Source organism: Scyliorhinus torazame, chromosome 4 (genome assembly GCF_047496885.1).
Source record: "Scyliorhinus torazame isolate Kashiwa2021f chromosome 4, sScyTor2.1, whole genome shotgun sequence".
In the NCBI taxonomy this organism is placed as follows: Eukaryota; Metazoa; Chordata; class Chondrichthyes; order Carcharhiniformes; family Scyliorhinidae; genus Scyliorhinus; species Scyliorhinus torazame.
The window spans coordinates 305,265,895-305,286,495 of NC_092710.1; the positions used below are offsets into that span (position 1 = coordinate 305,265,895).

Genomic DNA, 20,601 nt, shown 5'->3' on the forward strand with positions numbered 1-20,601 from the left:
GGGAATACCAGGTGCAGTAGGCTTTTGCGGCCAGCAGTGACTGCTCACGCCAAGCACTCTCCACACCAGAGGCAGGCCAACCTTTTGCTGCTCTCTGCGTCCTCGCCATTCCTCCCAACACTTGCCTGCGGGCTCAACTCAGGCAGGCGGCTTGGTCGGGCCATTCAGCTGCTGCAGCTTTGCCGGGCCTTTGCAACGCAGCACGGTTGTGTGCCTTGGCGTGCTGCACTTTGATGGGAACGCCAGCTGGCCCGTGTGGCCGCAAGCCAGTGTGTCGGCAGGACGTTTTCTCTCCTAGCCTGAAGGCGCCGCATGAATGCAAGTTGTGGCATTGGGGCTGGTGTGGAAAGCGAAGGAAGAGAGAGCTGGCTTGCATTGCCTGCCTGACCCTTGTGCTGGCTGTGCTGAGAGAAGTGCGCAGCGTTGCAATGTGGAAAGGCAGCAGCGTGCAGGCGGCAGGCTGGTGTGAGGTAGGCGGGGCTTGCAGTTTTCCTTGAGGAGGTGGAGAAGAAAAAAGAGAGCTCGGTGGGGACGGCATGAAGGGGAGCGAGTATCAGGCATATAGGCTAGAATTAGCAGGAGAAGGCGAGAAAGAGGAGGAGAAGTAGAAGTAGAAGTAGAAAAAGAGAGAGAAAAAATTGAAAACAACCGGAAAGAAGAAGTGGCGAGGGTGCTAGGGTGGCCAGCTTGAATAGGCGAGAAGACGGTGCTGCAGATGCCTACGGCCATACTAGTCTGAAAACGCCCGATCTCGTCTGATCTCGGAAGCTAAGCAGACTCAGGCCTGGTTAGTACTTGGATGGGAGACCGCCTGGGAATACCAGGTGCAGTAGGCTTTTGCGGCCAGCAGTGACTGCTCACGCCAAGCACTCTCCACACCAGAGGCAGGCCAACCTTTTGCTGCTCTCTGCGTCCTCGCCATTCCTCCCAACACTTGCCTGCGGGCTCAACTCAGGCAGGCGGCTTGGTCGGGCCATTCAGCTGCTGCAGCTTTGCCGGGCCTTTGCAACGCAGCACGGTTGTGTGCCTTGGCGTGCTGCACTTTGATGGGCACGCCAGCTGGCCCGTGTGGCCGCAAGCCAGTGTGTCGGCAGGACGTTCTCTCTCCTAGCCTGAAGGCGCCGCATGAATGCAAGTTGTGGCATTGGGGCTGGTGTGGAAAGCGAAGGAAGAGAGAGCTGGCTTGCATTGCCTGCCTGACCCTTGTGCTGGCTGTGCTGAGAGAAGTGCGCAGCGTTGCAATGTGGAAAGGCAGCAGCGTGCAGGCGGCAGGCTGGTGTGAGGTGGGCGGGGCTTGCAGTTTTCCTTGGGGAGGTGGAGAAGAAAAAAGAGAGCTAGGTGGGGACGGCATGAAGGGGAGCGAGTATCAGGCATATAGGCTAGAATTAGCAGGAGAAGGAGAGAAAGAGGAGGAGAAGTAGAAGTAGAAGTAGAAAAAGAGAGAGAAAAAATTGAAAACAACCGGAAAGAAGAAGTGGCGAGGGTGCTAGGGTGGCCAGCTTGAATAGGCGAGAAGACGGTGCTGCAGATGCCTACGGCCATACTAGTCTGAAAACGCCCGATCTCGTCTGATCTCGGAAGCTAAGCAGACTCAGGCCTGGTTAGTACTTGGATGGGAGACCGCCTGGGAATACCAGGTGCAGTAGGCTTTTGCGGCCAGCAGTGACTGCTCACGCCAAGCACTCTCCACACCAGAGGCAGGCCAACCTTTTGCTGCTCTCTGCGTCCTCGCCATTCCTCCCAACACTTGCCTGCGGGCTCAACTCAGGCAGGCGGCTTGGTCGGGCCATTAAGCTGCTGCAGCTTTGCCGGGCCTTTGCAACGCAGCACGGTTGTGTGCCTTGGCGTGCTGCACTTTGATGGGCACGCCAGCTGGCCCGTGTGGCCGCAAGCCAGTGTGTCGGCAGGACGTTCTCTCTCCTAGCCTGAAGGCGCCGCATGAATGCAAGTTGTGGCATTGGGGCTGGTGTGGAAAGCGAAGGAAGAGAGAGCTGGCTTGCATTGCCTGCCTGACCCTTGTGCTGGCTGTGCTGAGAGAAGTGCGCAGCGTTGCAATGTGGAAAGGCAGCAGCGTGCAGGCGGCAGGCTGGTGTGAGGTAGGCGGGGCTTGCAGTTTTCCTTGAGGAGGTGGAGAAGAAAAAAGAGAGCTCGGTGGGGATGGCATGAAGGGGAGCGAGTATCAGGCATATAGGCTAGAATTAGCAGGAGAAGGAGAGAAAGAGGAGGAGAAGTAGAAGTAGAAGTAGAAAAAGAGAGAGAAAAAATTGAAAACAACCGGAAAGAAGAAGTGGCGAGGGTGCTAGGGTGGCCAGCTTGAATAGGCGAGAAGACGGTGCTGCAGATGCCTACGGCCATACTAGTCTGAAAACGCCCGATCTCGTCTGATCTCGGAAGCTAAGCAGACTCAGGCCTGGTTAGTACTTGGATGGGAGGCCGCCTGGGAATACCAGGTGCAGTAGGCTTTTGCGGCCAGCAGAGACTGCTCACGCCAAGCACTCTCCACACCAGAGGCAGGCCAACCTTTTGCTGCTCTCTGCGTCCTCGCCATTCCTCCCAACACTTGCCTGCGGGCTCAACTCAGGCAGGCGGCTTGGTCGGGCCATTCAGCTGCTGCAGCTTTGCCGGGCCTTTGCAACGCAGCACGGTTGTGTGCCTTGGCGTGCTGCACTTTGATGGGCACGCCAGCTGGCCCGTGTGGCCGCAAGCCAGTGTGTCGGCAGGACGTTCTCTCTCCTAGCCTGAAGGCGCCGCATGAATGCAAGTTGTGGCATTGGGGCTGGTGTGGAAAGCGAAGGAAGAGAGAGCTGGCTTGCATTGCCTGCCTGACCCTTGTGCTGGCTGTGCTGAGAGAAGTGCGCAGCGTTGCAATGTGGAAAGGCAGCAGCGTGCAGGCGGCAGGCTGGTGTGAGGTGGGCGGGGCTTGCAGTTTTCCTTGGGGAGGTGGAGAAGAAAAAAGAGAGCTAGGTGGGGACGGCATGAAGGGGAGCGAGTATCAGGCATATAGGCTAGAATTAGCAGGAGAAGGAGAGAAAGAGGAGGAGAAGTAGAAGTAGAAGTAGAAAAAGAGAGATAAAAAATTGAAAACAACCGGAAAGAAGAAGTTGCGAGGGTGCTAGCGTGGCCAGCTTGAATAGGTGAGAAGACGGTGCTGCAGATGCTTATGGCCATGCTAGTCTGAAAACGCCCGATCTCGTCTGATCTCGGAAGCTAAGCAGACTCAGGCCTGGTTAGTACTTGGATGGGAGACCGCCTGGGAATACCAGGTGCAGTAGGCTTTTGCGGCCAGCAGAGACTGCTCACGCCAAGCACTCTCCACACCAGAGGCAGGCCAACCTTTTGCTGCTCTCTGCGTCCTCGCCATTCCTCCCAACACTTGCCTGCGGGCTCAACTCAGGCAGGCGGCTTGGTCGGGCCATTCAGCTGCTGCAGCTTTGCCGGACCTTTGCAACGCAGCACGGTTGGTTGCCTTGGCGTGCTGCACTTTAATGGGCCCGCCAGCTGGCCCGTGTGGCCGCAAGCCAGTGTGTCGGCAGGACGTTCTCCTAGCCTGAAGGCGCCGCATGAATGCAAGTTGTGGCATTGGGGCTGGTGTGGAAAGCGAAGGAAGAGAGAGCTGGCTTGCATTGCCTGCCTGACCCTTGTGCTGGCTGTGCTGAGAGAAGTGCGCAGCGTTGCAATGTGGAAAGGCAGCAGCGTGCAGGCGGCAGGCTGGTGTGAGGTGGGCGGGGCTTGCAGTTTTCCTTGGGGAGGTGGAGAAGAAAAAAGAGAGCTAGGTGGGGACGGCATGAAGGGGAGCGAGTATCAGGCATATAGGCTAGAATTAGCAGGAGAAGGAGAGAAAGAGGAGGAGAAGTAGAAGTAGAAGTAGAAAAAGAGAGAGAAAAAATTGAAAACAACCGGAAAGAAGAAGTGGCGAGGGTGCTAGGGTGGCCAGCTTGAATAGGCGAGAAGACGGTGCTGCAGATGCCTACGGCCATACTAGTCTGAAAACGCCCGATCTCGTCTGATCTCGGAAGCTAAGCAGACTCAGGCCTGGTTAGTACTTGGATGGGAGACCGCCTGGCAATACCAGGTGCAGTAGGCTTTTGCGGCCAGCAGTGACTGCTCACGCCAAGCACTCTCCACACCAGAGGCAGGCCAACCTTTTGCTGCTCTCTGCGTCCTCGCCATTCCTCCCAACACTTGCCTGCGGGCTCAACTCAGGCAGGCGGCTTGGTCGGGCCATTCAGCTGCTGCAGCTTTGCCGGGCCTTTGCAACGCAGCACGGTTGTGTGCCTTGGCGTGCTGCACTTTGATGGGCACGCCAGCTGGCCCGTGTGGCCGCAAGCCAGTGTGTCGGCAGGACGTTCTCTCTCCTAGCCTGAAGGCGCCGCATGAATGCAAGTTGTGGCATTGGGGCTGGTGTGGAAAGCGAAGGAAGAGAGAGCTGGCTTGCATTGCCTGCCTGACCCTTGTGCTGGCTGTGCTGAGAGAAGTGCGCAGCGTTGCAATGTGGAAAGGCAGCAGCGTGCAGGCGGCAGGCTGGTGTGAGGTAGGCGGGGCTTGCAGTTTTCCTTGAGGAGGTGGAGAAGAAAAAAGAGAGCTCGGTGGGGATGGCATGAAGGGGAGCGAGTATCAGGCATATAGGCTAGAATTAGCAGGAGAAGGAGAGAAAGAGGAGGAGAAGTAGAAGTAGAAGTAGAAAAAGAGAGAGAAAAAATTGAAAACAACCGGAAAGAAGAAGTGGCGAGGGTGCTAGGGTGGCCAGCTTGAATAGGCGAGAAGACGGTGCTGGAGATGCCTACGGCCATACTAGTCTGAAAACGCCCGATCTCGTCTGATCTCGGAAGCTAAGCAGACTCAGGCCTGGTTAGTACTTGGATGGGAGACCGCCTGGGAATACCAGGTGCAGTAGGCTTTTGCGGCCAGCAGTGACTGCTCACGCCAAGCACTCTCCACACCAGAGGCAGGCCAACCTTTTGCTGCTCTCTGCGTCCTCGCCATTCCTCCCAACACTTGCCTGCGGGCTCAACTCAGGCAGGCGGCTTGGTCGGGCCATTCAGCTGCTGCAGCTTTGCCGGGCCTTTGCAACGCAGCACGGTTGGGTGCCTTGGCGTGCTGCACTTTGATGGGCACGCCAGCTGGCCCGTGTGGCCGCAAGCCAGTGTGTCGGCAGGACGTTCTCTCTCCTAGCCTGAAGGCGCCGCATGAATGCAAGTTGTGGCATTGGGGCTGGTGTGGAAAGCGAAGGAAGAGAGAGCTGGCTTGCATTGCCTGCCTGACCCTTGTGCTGGCTGTGCTGAGAGAAGTGCGCAGCGTTGCAATGTGGAAAGGCAGCAGCGTGCAGGCGGCAGGCTGGTGTGAGGTGGGCGGGGCTTGCAGTTTTCCTTGGGGAGGTGGAGAAGAAAAAAGAGAGCTAGGTGGGGACGGCATGAAGGGGAGCGAGTATCAGGCATATAGGCTAGAATTAGCAGGAGAAGGAGAGAAAGAGGAGGAGAAGTAGAAGTAGAAGTAGAAAAAGAGAGAGAAAAAATTGAAAACAACCGGAAAGAAGAAGTGGCGAGGGTGCTAGGGTGGCCAGCTTGAATAGGCGAGAAGACGGTGCTGCAGATGCCTACGGCCATACTAGTCTGAAAACGCCCGATCTCGTCTGATCTCGGAAGCTAAGCAGACTCAGGCCTGGTTAGTACTTGGATGGGAGACCGCCTGGGAATACCAGGTGCAGTAGGCTTTTGCGGCCAGCAGTGACTGCTCACGCCAAGCACTCTCCACACCAGAGGCAGGCCAACCTTTTGCTGCTCTCTGCGTCCTCGCCATTCCTCCCAACACTTGCCTGCGGGCTCAACTCAGGCAGGCGGCTTGGTCGGGCCATTCAGCTGCTGCAGCTTTGCCGGGCCTTTGCAACGCAGCACGGTTGTGTGCCTTGGCGTGCTGCACTTTGATGGGCACGCCAGCTGGCCCGTGTGGCCGCAAGCCAGTGTGTCGGCAGGACGTTCTCTCTCCTAGCCTGAAGGCGCCGCATGAATGCAAGTTGTGGCATTGGGGCTGGTGTGGAAAGCGAAGGAAGAGAGAGCTGGCTTGCATTGCCTGCCTGACCCTTGTGCTGGCTGTGCTGAGAGAAGTGCGCAGCGTTGCAATGTGGAAAGGCAGCAGCGTGCAGGCGGCAGGATGCCTACGGCCATACTAGTCTGAAAACGCCCGATCTCGTCTGATCTCGGAAGCTAAGCAGACTCAGGCCTGGTTAGTACTTGGATGGGAGACCGCCTGGGAATACCAGGTGCAGTAGGCTTTTGCGGCCAGCAGTGACTGCTCACGCCAAGCACTCTCCACACCAGAGGCAGGCCAACCTTTTGCTGCTCTCTGCGTCCTCGCCATTCCTCCCAACACTTGCCTGCGGGCTCAACTCAGGCAGGCGGCTTGGTCGGGCCATTCAGCTGCTGCAGCTTTGCCGGGCCTTTGCAACGCAGCACGGTTGTGTGCCTTGGCGTGCTGCACTTTGATGGGCACGCCAGCTGGCCCGTGTGGCCGCAAGCCAGTGTGTCGGCAGGACGTTCTCTCTCCTAGCCTGAAGGCGCCGCATGAATGCAAGTTGTGGCATTGGGGCTGGTGTGGAAAGCGAAGGAAGAGAGAGCTGGCTTGCATTGCCTGCCTGACCCTTGTGCTGGCTGTGCTGAGAGAAGTGCGCAGCGTTGCAATGTGGAAAGGCAGCAGCGTGCAGGCGGCAGGCTGGTGTGAGGTAGGCGGGGCTTGCAGTTTTCCTTGAGGAGGTGGAGAAGAAAAAAGAGAGCTCGGTGGGGATGGCATGAAGGGGAGCGAGTATCAGGCATATAGGCTAGAATTAGCAGGAGAAGGAGAGAAAGAGGAGGAGAAGTAGAAGTAGAAGTAGAAAAAGAGAGAGAAAAAACTGAAAACAACCGGAAAGAAGAAGTGGCGAGGGTGCTAGGGTGGCCAGCTTGAATAGGCGAGAAGACGGTGCCGCAGATGCCTACGGCCATACTAGTCTGAAAACGCCCGATCTCGTCTGATCTCGGAAGCTAAGCAGACTCAGGCCTGGTTAGTACTTGGATGGGAGACCGCCTGGGAATACCAGGTGCAGTAGGCTTTTGCGGCCAGCAGTGACTGCTCACGCCAAGCACTCTCCACACCAGAGGCAGGCCAACCTTTTGCTGCTCTCTGCGTCCTCGCCATTCCTCCCAACACTTGCCTGCGGGCTCAACTCAGGCAGGCGGCTTGGTCGGGCCATTCAGCTGCTGCAGCTTTGCCGGGCCTTTGCAACGCAGCACGGTTGTGTGCCTTGGCGTGCTGCACTTTGATGGGCACGCCAGCTGGCCCGTGTGGCCGCAAGCCAGTGTGTCGGCAGGACGTTCTCTCTCCTAGCCTGAAGGCGCCGCATGAATGCAAGTTGTGGCATTGGGGCTGGTGTGGAAAGCGAAGGAAGAGAGAGCTGGCTTGCATTGCCTGCCTGACCCTTGTGCTGGCTGTGCTGAGAGAAGTGCGCAGCGTTGCAATGTGGAAAGGCAGCAGCGTGCAGGCGGCAGGCTGGTGTGAGGTAGGCGGGGCTTGCAGTTTTCCTTGAGGAGGTGGAGAAGAAAAAAGAGAGCTCGGTGGGGATGGCATGAAGGGGAGCGAGTATCAGGCATATAGGCTAGAATTAGCAGGAGAAGGAGAGAAAGAGGAGGAGAAGTAGAAGTAGAAGTAGAAAAAGAGAGAGAAAAAACTGAAAACAACCGGAGAGAAGAAGTGGCGAGGGTGCTAGGGTGGCCAGCTTGAATAGGCGAGAAGACGGTGCTGCAGATGCCTACCGCCATACTAGTCTGAAAACGCCCGATCTCGTCTGATCTCGGAAGCTAAGCAGACTCAGGCCTGGTTAGTACTTGGATGGGAGACCGCCTGGGAATACCAGGTGCAGTAGGCTTTTGCGGCCAGCAGAGACTGCTCACGCCAAGCACTCTCCACACCAGAGGCAGGCCAACCTTTTGCTGCTCTCTGCGTCCTCGCCATTCCTCCCAACACTTGCCTGCGGGCTCAACTCAGGCAGGCGGCTTGGTCGGGCCATTCAGCTGCTGCAGCTTTGCCGGGCCTTTGCAACGCAGCACGGTTGTGTGCCTTGGCGTGCTGCACTTTGATGGGCACGCCAGCTGGCCCGTGTGGCCGCAAGCCAGTGTGTCGGCAGGACGTTCTCTCTCCTAGCCTGAAGGCGCCGCATGAATGCAAGTTGTGGCATTGGGGCTGGTGTGGAAAGCGAAGGAAGAGAGAGCTGGCTTGCATTGCCTGCCTGACCCTTGTGCTGGCTGTGCTGAGAGAAGTGCGCAGCGTTGCAATGTGGAACGGCAGCAGCGTGCAGGCGGCAGGCTGGTGTGAGGTGGGCGGGGCTTGCAGTTTTCCTTGGGGAGGTGGAGAAGAAAAAAGAGAGCTAGGTGGGGACGGCATGAAGGGGAGCGAGTATCAGGCATATAGGCTAGAATTAGCAGGAGAAGGAGAGAAAGAGGAGGAGAAGTAGAAGTAGAAGTAGAAAAAGAGAGAGAAAAAATTGAAAACAACCGGAAAGAAGAAGTGGCGAGGGTGCTAGGGTGGCCAGCTTGAATAGGCGAGAAGACGGTGCTGCAGATGCCTACGGCCATACTAGTCTGAAAACGCCCGATCTCGTCTGATCTCGGAAGCTAAGCAGACTCAGGCCTGGTTAGTACTTGGATGGGAGACCGCCTGGGAATACCAGGTGCAGTAGGCTTTTGCGGCCAGCAGTGACTGCTCACGCCAAGCACTCTCCACACCAGAGGCAGGCCAACCTTTTGCTGCTCTCTGCGTCCTCGCCATTCCTCCCAACACTTGCCTGCGGGCTCAACTCAGGCAGGCGGCTTGGTCGGGCCATTCAGCTGCTGCAGCTTTGCCGGGCCTTTGCAACGCAGCACGGTTGTGTGCCTTGGCGTGCTGCACTTTGATGGGAACGCCAGCTGGCCCGTGTGGCCGCAAGCCAGTGTGTCGGCAGGACGTTCTCTCTCCTAGCCTGAAGGCGCCGCATGAATGCAAGTTGTGGCATTGGGGCTGGTGTGGAAAGCGAAGGAAGAGAGAGCTGGCTTGCATTGCCTGCCTGACCCTTGTGCTGGCTGTGCTGAGAGAAGTGCGCAGCGTTGCAATGTGGAAAGGCAGCAGCGTGCAGGCGGCAGGCTGGTGTGAGGTAGGCGGGGCTTGCAGTTTTCCTTGAGGAGGTGGAGAAGAAAAAAGAGAGCTCGGTGGGGACGGCATGAAGGGGAGCGAGTATCAGGCATATAGGCTAGAATTAGCAGGAGAAGGCGAGAAAGAGGAGGAGAAGTAGAAGTAGAAGTAGAAAAAGAGAGAGAAAAAATTGAAAACAACCGGAAAGAAGAAGTGGCGAGGGTGCTAGGGTGGCCAGCTTGAATAGGCGAGAAGACGGTGCTGCAGATGCCTACGGCCATACTAGTCTGAAAACGCCCGATCTCGTCTGATCTCGGAAGCTAAGCAGACTCAGGCCTGGTTAGTACTTGGATGGGAGACCGCCTGGGAATACCAGGTGCAGTAGGCTTTTGCGGCCAGCAGTGACTGCTCACGCCAAGCACTCTCCACACCAGAGGCAGGCCAACCTTTTGCTGCTCTCTGCGTCCTCGCCATTCCTCCCAACACTTGCCTGCGGGCTCAACTCAGGCAGGCGGCTTGGTCGGGCCATTCAGCTGCTGCAGCTTTGCCGGGCCTTTGCAACGCAGCACGGTTGTGTGCCTTGGCGTGCTGCACTTTGATGGGCACGCCAGCTGGCCCGTGTGGCCGCAAGCCAGTGTGTCGGCAGGACGTTCTCTCTCCTAGCCTGAAGGCGCCGCATGAATGCAAGTTGTGGCATTGGGGCTGGTGTGGAAAGCGAAGGAAGAGAGAGCTGGCTTGCATTGCCTGCCTGACCCTTGTGCTGGCTGTGCTGAGAGAAGTGCGCAGCGTTGCAATGTGGAAAGGCAGCAGCGTGCAGGCGGCAGGCTGGTGTGAGGTGGGCGGGGCTTGCAGTTTTCCTTGGGGAGGTGGAGAAGAAAAAAGAGAGCTAGGTGGGGACGGCATGAAGGGGAGCGAGTATCAGGCATATAGGCTAGAATTAGAAGGAGAAGGAGAGAAAGAGGAGGAGAAGTAGAAGTAGAAGTAGAAAAAGAGAGAGAAAAAATTGAAAACAACCGGAAAGAAGAAGTGGCGAGGGTGCTAGGGTGGCCAGCTTGAATAGGCGAGAAGACGGTGCTGCAGATGCCTACGGCCATACTAGTCTGAAAACGCCCGATCTCGTCTGATCTCGGAAGCTAAGCAGACTCAGGCCTGGTTAGTACTTGGATGGGAGACCGCCTGGGAATACCAGGTGCAGTAGGCTTTTGCGGCCAGCAGTGACTGCTCACGCCAAGCACTCTCCACACCAGAGGCAGGCCAACCTTATGCTGCTCTCTGCGTCCTCGCCATTCCTCCCAACACTTGCCTGCGGGCTCAACTCAGGCAGGCGGCTTGGTCGGGCCATTCAGCTGCTGCAGCTTTGCCGGGCCTTTGCAACGCAGCACGGTTGTGTGCCTTGGCGTGCTGCACTTTGATGGGCACGCCAGCTGGCCCGTGTGGCCGCAAGCCAGTGTGTCGGCAGGACGTTCTCTCTCCTAGCCTGAAGGCGCCGCATGAATGCAAGTTGTGGCATTGGGGCTGGTGTGGAAAGCGAAGGAAGAGAGAGCTGGCTTGCATTGCCTGCCTGACCCTTGTGCTGGCTGTGCTGAGAGAAGTGCGCAGCGTTGCAATGTGGAAAGGCAGCAGCGTGCAGGCGGCAGGCTGGTGTGAGGTAGGCGGGGCTTGCAGTTTTCCTTGAGGAGGTGGAGAAGAAAAAAGAGAGCTCGGTGGGGATGGCATGAAGGGGAGCGAGTATCAGGCATATAGGCTAGAATTAGCAGGAGAAGGAGAGAAAGAGGAGGAGAAGTAGAAGTAGAAGTAGAAAAAGAGAGAGAAAAAACTGAAAACAACCGGAAAGAAGAAGTGGCGAGTGTGCTAGGGTGGCCAGCTTGAATAGGCGAGAAGACGGTGCTGCAGATGCCTACGGCCATACTAGTCTGAAAACGCCCGATCTCGTCTGATCTCGGAAGCTAAGCAGACTCAGGCCTGGTTAGTACTTGGATGGGAGACCGCCTGGGAATACCAGGTGCAGTAGGCTTTTGCGGCCAGCAGTGACTGCTCACGCCAAGCACTCTCCACACCAGAGGCAGGCCAACCTTTTGCTGCTCTCTGCGTCCTCGCCATTCCTCCCAACACTTGCCTGCGGGCTCAACTCAGGCAGGCGGCTTGGTCGGGCCATTCAGCTGCTGCAGCTTTGCCGGGCCTTTGCAACGCAGCACGGTTGTGTGCCTTGGCGTGCTGCACTTTGATGGGCACGCCAGCTGGCCCGTGTGGCCGCAAGCCAGTGTGTCGGCAGGACGTTCTCTCTCCTAGCCTGAAGGCGCCGCATGAATGCAAGTTGTGGCATTGGGGCTGGTGTGGAAAGCGAAGGAAGAGAGAGCTGGCTTGCATTGCCTGCCTGACCCTTGTGCTGGCTGTGCTGAGAGAAGTGCGCAGCGTTGCAATGTGGAAAGGCAGCAGCGTGCAGGCGGCAGGCTGGTGTGAGGTAGGCGGGGCTTGCAGTTTTCCTTGAGGAGGTGGAGAAGAAAAAAGAGAGCTCGGTGGGGATGGCATGAAGGGGAGCGAGTATCAGGCATATAGGCTAGAATTAGCAGGAGAAGGAGAGAAAGAGGAGGAGAAGTAGAAGTAGAAGTAGAAAAAGAGAGAGAAAAAACTGAAAACAACCGGAAAGAAGAAGTGGCGAGGGTGCTAGGGTGGCCAGCTTGAATAGGCGAGAAGACGGTGCTGCAGATGCCTACGGCCATACTAGTCTGAAAACGCCCGATCTCGTCTGATCTCGGAAACTAAGCAGACTCAGGCCTGGTTAGTACTTGGATGGGAGACCGCCTGGGAATACCAGGTGCAGTAGGCTTTTGCGGCCAGCAGTGACTGCTCACGCCAAGCACTCTCCACACCAGAGGCAGGCCAACCTTTTGCTGCTCTCTGCGTCCTCGCCATTCCTCCCAACACTTGCCTGCGGGCTCAACTCAGGCAGGCGGCTTGGTCGGGCCATTCAGCTGCTGCAGCTTTGCCGGGCCTTTGCAACGCAGCACGGTTGTGTGCCTTGGCGTGCTGCACTTTGATGGGCACGCCAGCTGGCCCGTGTGGCCGCAAGCCAGTGTGTCGGCAGGACGTTCTCTCTCCTAGCCTGAAGGCGCCGCATGAATGCAAGTTGTGGCATTGGGGCTGGTGTGGAAAGCGAAGGAAGAGAGAGCTGGCTTGCATTGCCTGCCTGACCCTTGTGCTGGCTGTGCTGAGAGAAGTGCGCAGCGTTGCAATGTGGAAAGGCAGCAGCGTGCAGGCGGCAGGCTGGTGTGAGGTAGGCGGGGCTTGCAGTTTTCCTTGAGGAGGTGGAGAAGAAAAAAGAGAGCTCGGTGGGGATGGCATGAAGGGGAGCGAGTATCAGGCATATAGGCTAGAATTAGCAGGAGAAGGAGAGAAAGAGGAGGAGAAGTAGAAGTAGAAGTAGAAAAAGAGAGAGAAAAAATTGAAAACAACCGGAAAGAAGAAGTGGCGAGGGTGCTAGGGTGGCCAGCTTGAATAGGCGAGAAGACGGTGCTGCAGATGCCTACCGCCATACTAGTCTGAAAACGCCCGATCTTGTCTGATCTCGGAAGCTAAGCAGACTCAGGCCTGGTTAGTACTTGGATGGGAGACCGCCTGGGAATACCAGGTGCAGTAGGCTTTTGCGGCCAGCAGTGACTGCTCACGCCAAGCACTCTCCACACCAGAGGCAGGCCAACCTTTTGCTGCTCTCTGCGTCCTCGCCATTCCTCCCAACACTTGCCTGCGGGCTCAACTCAGGCAGGCGGCTTGGTCGGGCCATTCAGCTGCTGCAGCTTTGCCGGGCCTTTGCAACGCAGCACGGTTGTGTGCCTTGGCGTGCTGCACTTTGATGGGAACGCCAGCTGGCCCGTGTGGCCGCAAGCCAGTGTGTCGGCAGGACGTTCTCTCTCCTAGCCTGAAGGCGCCGCATGAATGCAAGTTGTGGCATTGGGGCTGGTGTGGAAAGCGAAGGAAGAGAGAGCTGGCTTGCATTGCCTGCCTGACCCTTGTGCTGGCTGTGCTGAGAGAAGTGCGCAGCGTTGCAATGTGGAAAGGCAGCAGCGTGCAGGCGGCAGGCTGGTGTGAGGTAGGCGGGGCTTGCAGTTTTCCTTGAGGAGGTGGAGAAGAAAAAAGAGAGCTCGGTGGGGATGGCATGAAGGGGAGCGAGTATCAGGCATATAGGCTAGAATTAGCAGGAGAAGGAGAGAAAGAGGAGGAGAAGTAGAAGTAGAAGTAGAAAAAGAGAGAGAAAAAATTGAAAACAACCGGAAAGAAGAAGTGGCGAGGGTGCTAGGGTGGCCAGCTTGAATAGGCGAGAAGACGGTGCTGCAGATGCCTACGGCCATACTAGTCTGAAAACGCCCGATCTCGTCTGATCTCGGAAGCTAAGCAGACTCAGGCCTGGTTAGTACTTGGATGGGAGACCGCCTGGGAATACCAGGTGCAGTAGGCTTTTGCGGCCAGCAGTGACTGCTCACGCCAAGCACTCTCCACACCAGAGGCAGGCCAACCTTTTGCTGCTCTCTGCGTCCTCGCCATTCCTCCCAACACTTGCCTGCGGGCTCAACTCAGGCAGGCGGCTTGGTCGGGCCATTCAGCTGCTGCAGCTTTGCCGGGCCTTTGCAACGCAGCACCATTGTGTGCTTTGGCGTGCTGCACTTTGATGGGCACGCCAGCTGGCCCGTGTGGCCGCAAGCCAGTGTGTCGGCAGGACGTTCTCTCTCCTAGCCTGAAGGCGCCGCATGAATGCAAGTTGTGGCATTGGGGCTGGTGTGGAAAGCGAAGGAAGAGAGAGCTGGCTTGCATTGCCTGCCTGACCCTTGTGCTGGCTGTGCTGAGAGAAGTGCGCAGCGTTGCAATGTGGAAAGGCAGCAGCGTGCAGGCGGCAGGCTGGTGTGAGGTGGGCGGGGCTTGCAGTTTTCCTTGGGGAGGTGGAGAAGAAAAAAGAGAGCTAGGTGGGGACGGCATGAAGGGGAGCGAGTATCAGGCATATAGGCTAGAATTAGCAGGAGAAGGAGAGAAAGAGGAGGAGAAGTAGAAGTAGAAGTAGAAAAAGAGAGAGAAAAAATTGAAAACAACCGGAAAGAAGAAGTGGCGAGGGTGCTAGGGTGGCCAGCTTGAATAGGCGAGAAGACGGTGCTGCAGATGCCTACGGCCATACTAGTCTGAAAACGCCCGATCTCGTCTGATCTCGGAAGCTAAGCAGACTCAGGCCTGGTTAGTACTTGGATGGGAGACCGCCTGGGAATACCAGGTGCAGTAGGCTTTTGCGGCCAGCAGTGACTGCTCACGCCAAGCACTCTCCACACCAGAGGCAGGCCAACCTTTTGCTGCTCTCTGCGTCCTCGCCATTCCTCCCAACACTTGCCTGCGGGCTCAACTCAGGCAGGCGGCTTGGTCGGGCCATTCAGCTGCTGCAGCTTTGCCGGGCCTTTGCAACGCAGCACGGTTGTGTGCCTTGGCGTGCTGCACTTTGATGGGCACGCCAGCTGGCCCGTGTGGCCGCAAGCCAGTGTGTCGGCAGGACGTTCTCTCTCCTAGCCTGAAGGCGCCGCATGAATGCAAGTTGTGGCATTGGGGCTGGTGTGGAAAGCGAAGGAAGAGAGAGCTGGCTTGCATTGCCTGCCTGACCCTTGTGCTGGCTGTGCTGAGAGAAGTGCGCAGCGTTGCAATGTGGAAAGGCAGCAGCGTGCAGGCGGCAGGCTGGTGTGAGGTAGGCGGGGCTTGCAGTTTCCTTGAGGAGGTGGAGAAGAAAAAAGAGAGCTCGGTGGGGATGGCATGAAGGGGAGCGAGTATCAGGCATATAGGCTAGAATTAGCAGGAGAAGGAGAGAAAGAGGAGGAGAAGTAGAAGTAGAAGTAGAAAAAGAGAGAGAAAAAACTGAAAACAACCGGAAAGAAGAAGTGGCGAGGGTGCTAGGGTGGCCAGCTTGAATAGGCGAGAAGACGGTGCTGCAGATGCCTACGGCCATACTAGTCTGAAAACGCCCGATCTCGTCTGATCTCGGAAGCTAAGCAGACTCAGGCCTGGTTAGTACTTGGATGGGAGACCGCCTGGCAATACCAGGTGCAGTAGGCTTTTGCGGCCAGCAGTGACTGCTCACGCCAAGCACTCTCCACACCAGAGGCAGGCCAACCTTTTGCTGCTCTCTGCGTCCTCGCCATTCCTCCCAACACTTGCCTGCGGGCTCAACTCAGGCAGGCGGCTTGGTCGGGCCATTCAGCTGCTGCAGCTTTGCCGGGCCTTTGCAACGCAGCACGGTTGTGTGCCTTGGCGTGCTGCACTTTGATGGGCACGCCAGCTGGCCCGTGTGGCCGCAAGCCAGTGTGTCGGCAGGACGTTCTCTCTCCTAGCCTGAAGGCGCCGCATGAATGCAAGTTGTGGCATTGGGGCTGGTGTGGAAAGCGAAGGAAGAGAGAGCTGGCTTGCATTGCCTGCCTGACCCTTGTGCTGGCTGTGCTGAGAGAAGTGCGCAGCGTTGCAATGTGGAAAGGCAGCAGCGTGCAGGCGGCAGGCTGGTGTGAGGTAGGCGGGGCTTGCAGTTTTCCTTGAGGAGGTGGAGATGAAAAAAGAGAGCTCGGTGGGGATGGCATGAAGGGGAGCGAGTATCAGGCATATAGGCTAGAATTAGCAGGAGAAGGAGAGAAAGAGGAGGAGAAGTAGAAGTAGAAGTAGAAAAAGAGAGAGAAAAAACTGAAAACAACCGGAAAGAAGAAGTGGCGAGGGTGCTAGGGTGGCCAGCTTGAATAGGCGAGAAGACGGTGCTGCAGATGCCTACGGCCATACTAGTCTGAAAACGCCCGATCTCGTCTGATCTCGGAAGCTAAGCAGACTCAGGCCTGGTTAGTACTTGGATGGGAGACCGCCTGGGAATACCAGGTGCAGTAGGCTTTTGCGGCCAGCAGAGACTGCTCACGCCAAGCACTCTCCACACCAGAGGCAGGCCAACCTTTTGCTGCTCTCTGCGTCCTCGCCATTCCTCCCAACACTTGCCTGCGGGCTCAACTCAGGCAGGCGGCTTGGTCGGGCCATTCAGCTGCTGCAGCTTTGCCGGGCCTTTGCAACGCAGCACGGTTGTGTGCCTTGGCGTGCTGCACTTTGATGGGCACGCCAGCTGGCCCGTGTGGCCGCAAGCCAGTGTGTCGGCAGGACGTTCTCTCTCCTAGCCTGAAGGCGCCGCATGAATGCAAGTTGTGGCATTGGGGCTGGTGTGGAAAGCGAAGGAAGAGAGAGCTGGCTTGCATTGCCTGCCTGACCCTTGTGCTGGCTGTGCTGAGAGAAGTGCGCAGCGTTGCAATGTGGAAAGGCAGCAGCGTGCAGGCGGCAGGCTGGTGTGAGGTGGGCGGGGCTTGCAGTTTTCCTTGGGGAGGTGGAGAAGAAAAAAGAGAGCTAGGTGGGGACGGCATGAAGGGGAGCGAGTATCAGGCATATAGGCTAGAATTAGCAGGAGAAGGAGAGAAAGAGGAGGAGAAGTAGAAGTAGAAGTAGAAAAAGAGAGAGAAAAAATTGAAAACAACCGGAAAGAAGAAGTGGCGAGGGTGCTAGGGTGGCCAGCTTGAATAGGCGAGAAGACGGTGCTGCAGATGCCTACGGCCATACTAGTCTGAAAACGCCCGATCTCATCTGATCTCGGAAGCTAAGCAGACTCAGGCCTGGTTAGTACTTGGATGGGAGACCGCCTGGGAATACCAGGTGCAGTAGGCTTTTGCGGCCAGCAGTGACTGCTCACGCCAAGCACTCTCCACACCAGAGGCAGGCCAACCTTTTGCTGCTCTCTGCGTCCTCGCCATTCCTCCCAACACTTGCCTGCGGGCTCAACTCAGGCAGGCGGCTTGGTCGGGCCATTCAGCTGCTGCAGCTTTGCCGGGCCTTTGCAACGCAGCACGGTTGTGTGCTTTGGCGTGCTGCACTTTGATGGGCACGCCAGCTGGCCCGTGTGGCCGCAAGCCAGTGTGTCGGCAGGACGTTCTCTCTCCTAGCCTGAAGGCGCCGCATGAATGCAAGTTGTGGCATTGGGGCTGGTGTGGAAAGCGAAGGAAGAGAGAGCTGGCTTGCATTGCCTGCCTGACCCTTGTGCTGGCTGTGCTGAGAGAAGTGCGCAGCGTTGCAATGTGGAAAGGCAGCAGCGTGCAGGCGGCAGGCTGGTGTGAGGTGGGCGGGGCTTGCAGTTTTCCTTGGGGAGGTGGAGAAGAAAAAAGAGAGCTAGGTGGGGACGGCATGAAGGGGAGCGAGTATCAGGCATATAGGCTAGAATTAGCAGGAGAAGGAGAGAAAGAGGAGGAGAAGTAGAAGTAGAAGTAGAAAAAGAGAGAGAAAAAATTGAAAACAACCGGAAAGAAGAAGTGGCGAGGGTGCTAGGGTGGCCAGCTTGAATAGGCGAGAAGACGGTGCTGCAGATGCCTACGGCCATACTAGTCTGAAAACGCCCGATCTCGTCTGATCTCGGAAGCTAAGCAGACTCAGGCCTGGTTAGTACTTGGATGGGAGACCGCCTGGGAATACCAGGTGCAGTAGGCTTTTGCGGCCAGCAGTGACTGCTCACGCCAAGCACTCTCCACACCAGAGGCAGGCCAACCTTTTGCTGCTCTCTGCGTCCTCGCCATTCCTCCCAACACTTGCCTGCGGGCTCAACTCAGGCAGGCGGCTTGGTCGGGCCATTCAGCTGCTGCAGCTTTGCCGGGCCTTTGCAACGCAGCACGGTTGTGTGCCTTGGCGTGCTGCACTTTGATGGGCACGCCAGCTGGCCCGTGTGGCCGCAAGCCAGTGTGTCGGCAGGACGTTCTCTCTCCTAGCCTGAAGGCGCCGCATGAATGCAAGTTGTGGCATTGGGGCTGGTGTGGAAAGCGAAGGAAGAGAGAGCTGGCTTGCATTGCCTGCCTGACCCTTGTGCTGGCTGTGCTGAGAGAAGTGCGCAGCGTTGCAATGTGGAAAGGCAGCAGCGTGCAGGCGGCAGGCTGGTGTGAGGTAGGCGGGGCTTGCAGTTTTCCTTGAGGAGGTGGAGAAGAAAAAAGAGAGCTCGGTGGGGATGGCATGAAGGGGAGCGAGTATCAGGCATATAGGCTAGAATTAGCAGGAGAAGGAGAGAAAGAGGAGGAGAAGTAGAAGTAGAAGTAGAAAAAGAGAGAGAAAAAACTGAAAACAACCGGAAAGAAGAAGTGGCGAGGGTGCTAGGGTGGCCAGCTTGAATAGGCGAGAAGACGGTGCTGCAGATGCCTACGGCCATACTAGTCTGAAAACGCCCGATCTCGTCTGATCTCGGAAGCTAAGCAGACTCAGGCCTGGTTAGTACTTGGATGGGAGACCGCCTGGGAATACCAGGTGCAGTAGGCTTTTGCGGCCAGCAGTGACTGCTCACGCCAAGCACTCTCCACACCAGAGGCAGGCCAACCTTTTGCTGCTCTCTGCGTCCTCGCCATTCCTCCCAACACTTGCCTGCGGGCTCAACTCAGGCAGGCGGCTTGGTCGGGCCATTCAGCTGCTGCAGCTTTGCCGGGCCTTTGCAACGCAGCACGGTTGTGTGCCTTGGCGTGCTGCACTTTGATGGGCACGCCAGCTGGCCCGTGTGGCCGCAAGCCAGTGTGTCGGCAGGACGTTCTCTCTCCTAGCCTGAAGGCGCCGCATGAATGCAAGTTGTGGCATTGGGGCTGGTGTGGAAAGCGAAGGAAGAGAGAGCTGGCTTGCATTGCCTGCCTGACCCTTGTGCTGGCTGTGCTGAGAGAAGTGCGCAGCGTTGCAATGTGGAAAGGCAGCAGCGTGCAGGCGGCAGGCTGGTGTGAGGTAGGCGGGGCTTGCAGTTTTCCTTGAGGAGGTGGAGATGAAAAAAGAGAGCTCGGTGGGGATGGCATGAAGGGGAGCGAGTATCAGGCATATAGGCTAGAATTAGCAGGAGAAGGAGAGAAAGAGGAGGAGAAGTAGAAGTAGAAGTAGAAAAAGAGAGAGAAAAAACTGAAAACAACCGGAAAGAAGAAGTGGCGAGGGTGCTAGGGTGGCCAGCTTGAATAGGCGAGAAGACGGTGCTGCAGATGCCTACGGCCATACTAGTCTGAAAACGCCCGATCTCATCTGATCTCGGAAGCTAAGCAGACTCAGGCCTGGTTAGTACTTGGATGGGAGACCGCCTGGGAATACCAGGTGCAGTAGGCTTTTGCGGCCAGCAGAGACTGCTCACGCCAAGCACTCTCCACACCAGAGGCAGGCCAACCTTTTGCTGCTCTCTGCGTCCTCGCCATTCCTCCCAACACTTGCCTGCGGGCTCAACTCAGGCAGGCGGCTTGGTCGGGCCATTCAGCTGCTGCAGCTTTGCCGGGCCTTTGCAACGCAGCACGGTTGTGTGCCTTGGCGTGCTGCACTTTGATGGGCACGCCAGCTGGCCCGTGTGGCCGCAAGCCAGTGTGTCGGCAGGACGTTCTCTCTCCTAGCCTGAAGGCGCCGCATGAATGCAAGTTGTGGCATTGGGGCTGGTGTGGAAAGCGAAGGAAGAGAGAGCTGGCTTGCATTGCCTGCCTGACCCTTGTGCTGGCTGTGCTGAGAGAAGTGCGCAGCGTTGCAATGTGGAAAGGCAGCAGCGTGCAGGCGGCAGGCTGGTGTGAGGTGGGCGGGGCTTGCAGTTTTCCTTGGGGAGGTGGAGAAGAAAAAAGAGAGCTAGGTGGGGACGGCATGAAGGGGAGCGAGTATCAGGCATATAGGCTAGAATTAGCAGGAGAAGGAGAGAAAGAGGAGGAGAAGTAGAAGTAGAAGTAGAAAAAGAGAGAGAAAAAATTGAAAACAACCGGAAAGAAGAAGTGGCGAGGGTGCTAGGGTGGCCAGCTTGAATAGGCGAGAAGACGGTGCTGCAGATGCCTACGGCCATACTAGTCTGAAAACGCCCGATCTCATCTGATCTCGGAAGCTAAGCAGACTCAGGCCTGGTTAGTACTTGGATGGGAGACCGCCTGGGAATACCAGGTGCAGTAGGCTTTTGCGGCCAGCAGTGACTGCTCACGCCAAGCACTCTCCACACCAGAGGCAGGCCAACCTTTTGCTGCTCTCTGCGTCCTCGCCATTCCTCCCAACACTTGCCTGCGGGCTCAACTCAGGCAGGCGGCTTGGTCGGGCCATTCAGCTGCTGCAGCTTTGCCGGGCCTTTGCAACGCAGCACGGTTGTGTGCTTTGGCGTGCTGCACTTTGATGGGCACGCCAGCTGGCCCGTGTGGCCGCAAGCCAGTGTGTCGGCAGGACGTTCTCTCTCCTAGCCTGAAGGCGCCGCATGAATGCAAGTTGTGGCATTGGGGCTGGTGTGGAAAGCGAAGGAAGAGAGAGCTGGCTTGCATTGCCTGCCTGACCCTTGTGCTGGCTGTGCTGAGAGAAGTGCGCAGCGTTGCAATGTGGAAAGGCAGCAGCGTGCAGGCGGCAGGCTGGTGTGAGGTGGGCGGGGCTTGCAGTTTTCCTTGGGGAGGTGGAGAAGAAAAAAGAGAGCTAGGTGGGGACGGC

At 57.2% G+C, this 20,601-nt stretch overlaps 26 non-coding genes across 26 annotated transcripts in view; all 26 read left to right on the forward strand.

Annotated features, from left to right (window-relative positions):
* Positions 1-23, forward strand: part of LOC140412817 (5S ribosomal RNA) — a 119-nt gene extending 96 nt beyond the window's left edge. Inside the window, exon 1 of the ribosomal RNA XR_011942003.1 lies at positions 1-23. This exon is cut by the window's left edge and continues 96 nt beyond it. This is a non-coding gene — a ribosomal RNA (5S ribosomal RNA).
* A 694-nt stretch (positions 24-717) lies between these two features.
* LOC140412818 (5S ribosomal RNA) lies at positions 718-836 on the forward strand. Its single transcript, XR_011942004.1, has one exon. It is a non-coding gene; the product is annotated as a 5S ribosomal RNA (ribosomal RNA).
* A 694-nt stretch (positions 837-1,530) lies between these two features.
* Positions 1,531-1,649, forward strand: LOC140412819 (5S ribosomal RNA). The gene has a single exon (XR_011942005.1). It is a non-coding gene; the product is annotated as a 5S ribosomal RNA (ribosomal RNA).
* Positions 1,650-2,343: 694 nt separating this feature from the next.
* On the forward strand, positions 2,344-2,462 carry LOC140413562 (5S ribosomal RNA). The gene has a single exon (XR_011942726.1). It is a non-coding gene; the product is annotated as a 5S ribosomal RNA (ribosomal RNA).
* Positions 2,463-3,156: 694 nt separating this feature from the next.
* On the forward strand, positions 3,157-3,275 carry LOC140414689 (5S ribosomal RNA). Its single transcript, XR_011943823.1, has one exon. It is a non-coding gene; the product is annotated as a 5S ribosomal RNA (ribosomal RNA).
* Positions 3,276-3,965: 690 nt separating this feature from the next.
* Positions 3,966-4,084, forward strand: LOC140414858 (5S ribosomal RNA). Its single transcript, XR_011943985.1, has one exon. It is a non-coding gene; the product is annotated as a 5S ribosomal RNA (ribosomal RNA).
* A 694-nt stretch (positions 4,085-4,778) lies between these two features.
* On the forward strand, positions 4,779-4,897 carry LOC140412820 (5S ribosomal RNA). Its single transcript, XR_011942006.1, has one exon. It is a non-coding gene; the product is annotated as a 5S ribosomal RNA (ribosomal RNA).
* A 694-nt stretch (positions 4,898-5,591) lies between these two features.
* LOC140412821 (5S ribosomal RNA) lies at positions 5,592-5,710 on the forward strand. Its single transcript, XR_011942007.1, has one exon. It is a non-coding gene; the product is annotated as a 5S ribosomal RNA (ribosomal RNA).
* A 439-nt stretch (positions 5,711-6,149) lies between these two features.
* LOC140412822 (5S ribosomal RNA) lies at positions 6,150-6,268 on the forward strand. The gene has a single exon (XR_011942008.1). It is a non-coding gene; the product is annotated as a 5S ribosomal RNA (ribosomal RNA).
* A 694-nt stretch (positions 6,269-6,962) lies between these two features.
* On the forward strand, positions 6,963-7,081 carry LOC140412823 (5S ribosomal RNA). Its single transcript, XR_011942009.1, has one exon. It is a non-coding gene; the product is annotated as a 5S ribosomal RNA (ribosomal RNA).
* A 694-nt stretch (positions 7,082-7,775) lies between these two features.
* LOC140413260 (5S ribosomal RNA) lies at positions 7,776-7,894 on the forward strand. The gene has a single exon (XR_011942435.1). It is a non-coding gene; the product is annotated as a 5S ribosomal RNA (ribosomal RNA).
* A 694-nt stretch (positions 7,895-8,588) lies between these two features.
* Positions 8,589-8,707, forward strand: LOC140412825 (5S ribosomal RNA). The gene has a single exon (XR_011942011.1). It is a non-coding gene; the product is annotated as a 5S ribosomal RNA (ribosomal RNA).
* Positions 8,708-9,401: 694 nt separating this feature from the next.
* LOC140412826 (5S ribosomal RNA) lies at positions 9,402-9,520 on the forward strand. Its single transcript, XR_011942012.1, has one exon. It is a non-coding gene; the product is annotated as a 5S ribosomal RNA (ribosomal RNA).
* A 694-nt stretch (positions 9,521-10,214) lies between these two features.
* LOC140412827 (5S ribosomal RNA) lies at positions 10,215-10,333 on the forward strand. Its single transcript, XR_011942013.1, has one exon. It is a non-coding gene; the product is annotated as a 5S ribosomal RNA (ribosomal RNA).
* A 694-nt stretch (positions 10,334-11,027) lies between these two features.
* Positions 11,028-11,146, forward strand: LOC140412828 (5S ribosomal RNA). Its single transcript, XR_011942014.1, has one exon. It is a non-coding gene; the product is annotated as a 5S ribosomal RNA (ribosomal RNA).
* A 694-nt stretch (positions 11,147-11,840) lies between these two features.
* On the forward strand, positions 11,841-11,959 carry LOC140414266 (5S ribosomal RNA). Its single transcript, XR_011943406.1, has one exon. It is a non-coding gene; the product is annotated as a 5S ribosomal RNA (ribosomal RNA).
* Positions 11,960-12,653: 694 nt separating this feature from the next.
* Positions 12,654-12,772, forward strand: LOC140414419 (5S ribosomal RNA). The gene has a single exon (XR_011943553.1). It is a non-coding gene; the product is annotated as a 5S ribosomal RNA (ribosomal RNA).
* Positions 12,773-13,466: 694 nt separating this feature from the next.
* LOC140412829 (5S ribosomal RNA) lies at positions 13,467-13,585 on the forward strand. The gene has a single exon (XR_011942015.1). It is a non-coding gene; the product is annotated as a 5S ribosomal RNA (ribosomal RNA).
* A 694-nt stretch (positions 13,586-14,279) lies between these two features.
* LOC140412830 (5S ribosomal RNA) lies at positions 14,280-14,398 on the forward strand. Its single transcript, XR_011942016.1, has one exon. It is a non-coding gene; the product is annotated as a 5S ribosomal RNA (ribosomal RNA).
* Positions 14,399-15,091: 693 nt separating this feature from the next.
* LOC140414859 (5S ribosomal RNA) lies at positions 15,092-15,210 on the forward strand. The gene has a single exon (XR_011943986.1). It is a non-coding gene; the product is annotated as a 5S ribosomal RNA (ribosomal RNA).
* Positions 15,211-15,904: 694 nt separating this feature from the next.
* On the forward strand, positions 15,905-16,023 carry LOC140412831 (5S ribosomal RNA). Its single transcript, XR_011942017.1, has one exon. It is a non-coding gene; the product is annotated as a 5S ribosomal RNA (ribosomal RNA).
* A 694-nt stretch (positions 16,024-16,717) lies between these two features.
* LOC140415744 (5S ribosomal RNA) lies at positions 16,718-16,836 on the forward strand. The gene has a single exon (XR_011944652.1). It is a non-coding gene; the product is annotated as a 5S ribosomal RNA (ribosomal RNA).
* Positions 16,837-17,530: 694 nt separating this feature from the next.
* On the forward strand, positions 17,531-17,649 carry LOC140412832 (5S ribosomal RNA). The gene has a single exon (XR_011942018.1). It is a non-coding gene; the product is annotated as a 5S ribosomal RNA (ribosomal RNA).
* Positions 17,650-18,343: 694 nt separating this feature from the next.
* LOC140412833 (5S ribosomal RNA) lies at positions 18,344-18,462 on the forward strand. Its single transcript, XR_011942019.1, has one exon. It is a non-coding gene; the product is annotated as a 5S ribosomal RNA (ribosomal RNA).
* A 694-nt stretch (positions 18,463-19,156) lies between these two features.
* LOC140415755 (5S ribosomal RNA) lies at positions 19,157-19,275 on the forward strand. The gene has a single exon (XR_011944663.1). It is a non-coding gene; the product is annotated as a 5S ribosomal RNA (ribosomal RNA).
* A 694-nt stretch (positions 19,276-19,969) lies between these two features.
* LOC140415767 (5S ribosomal RNA) lies at positions 19,970-20,088 on the forward strand. Its single transcript, XR_011944674.1, has one exon. It is a non-coding gene; the product is annotated as a 5S ribosomal RNA (ribosomal RNA).
* Positions 20,089-20,601: the final 513 nt, after the last annotated feature.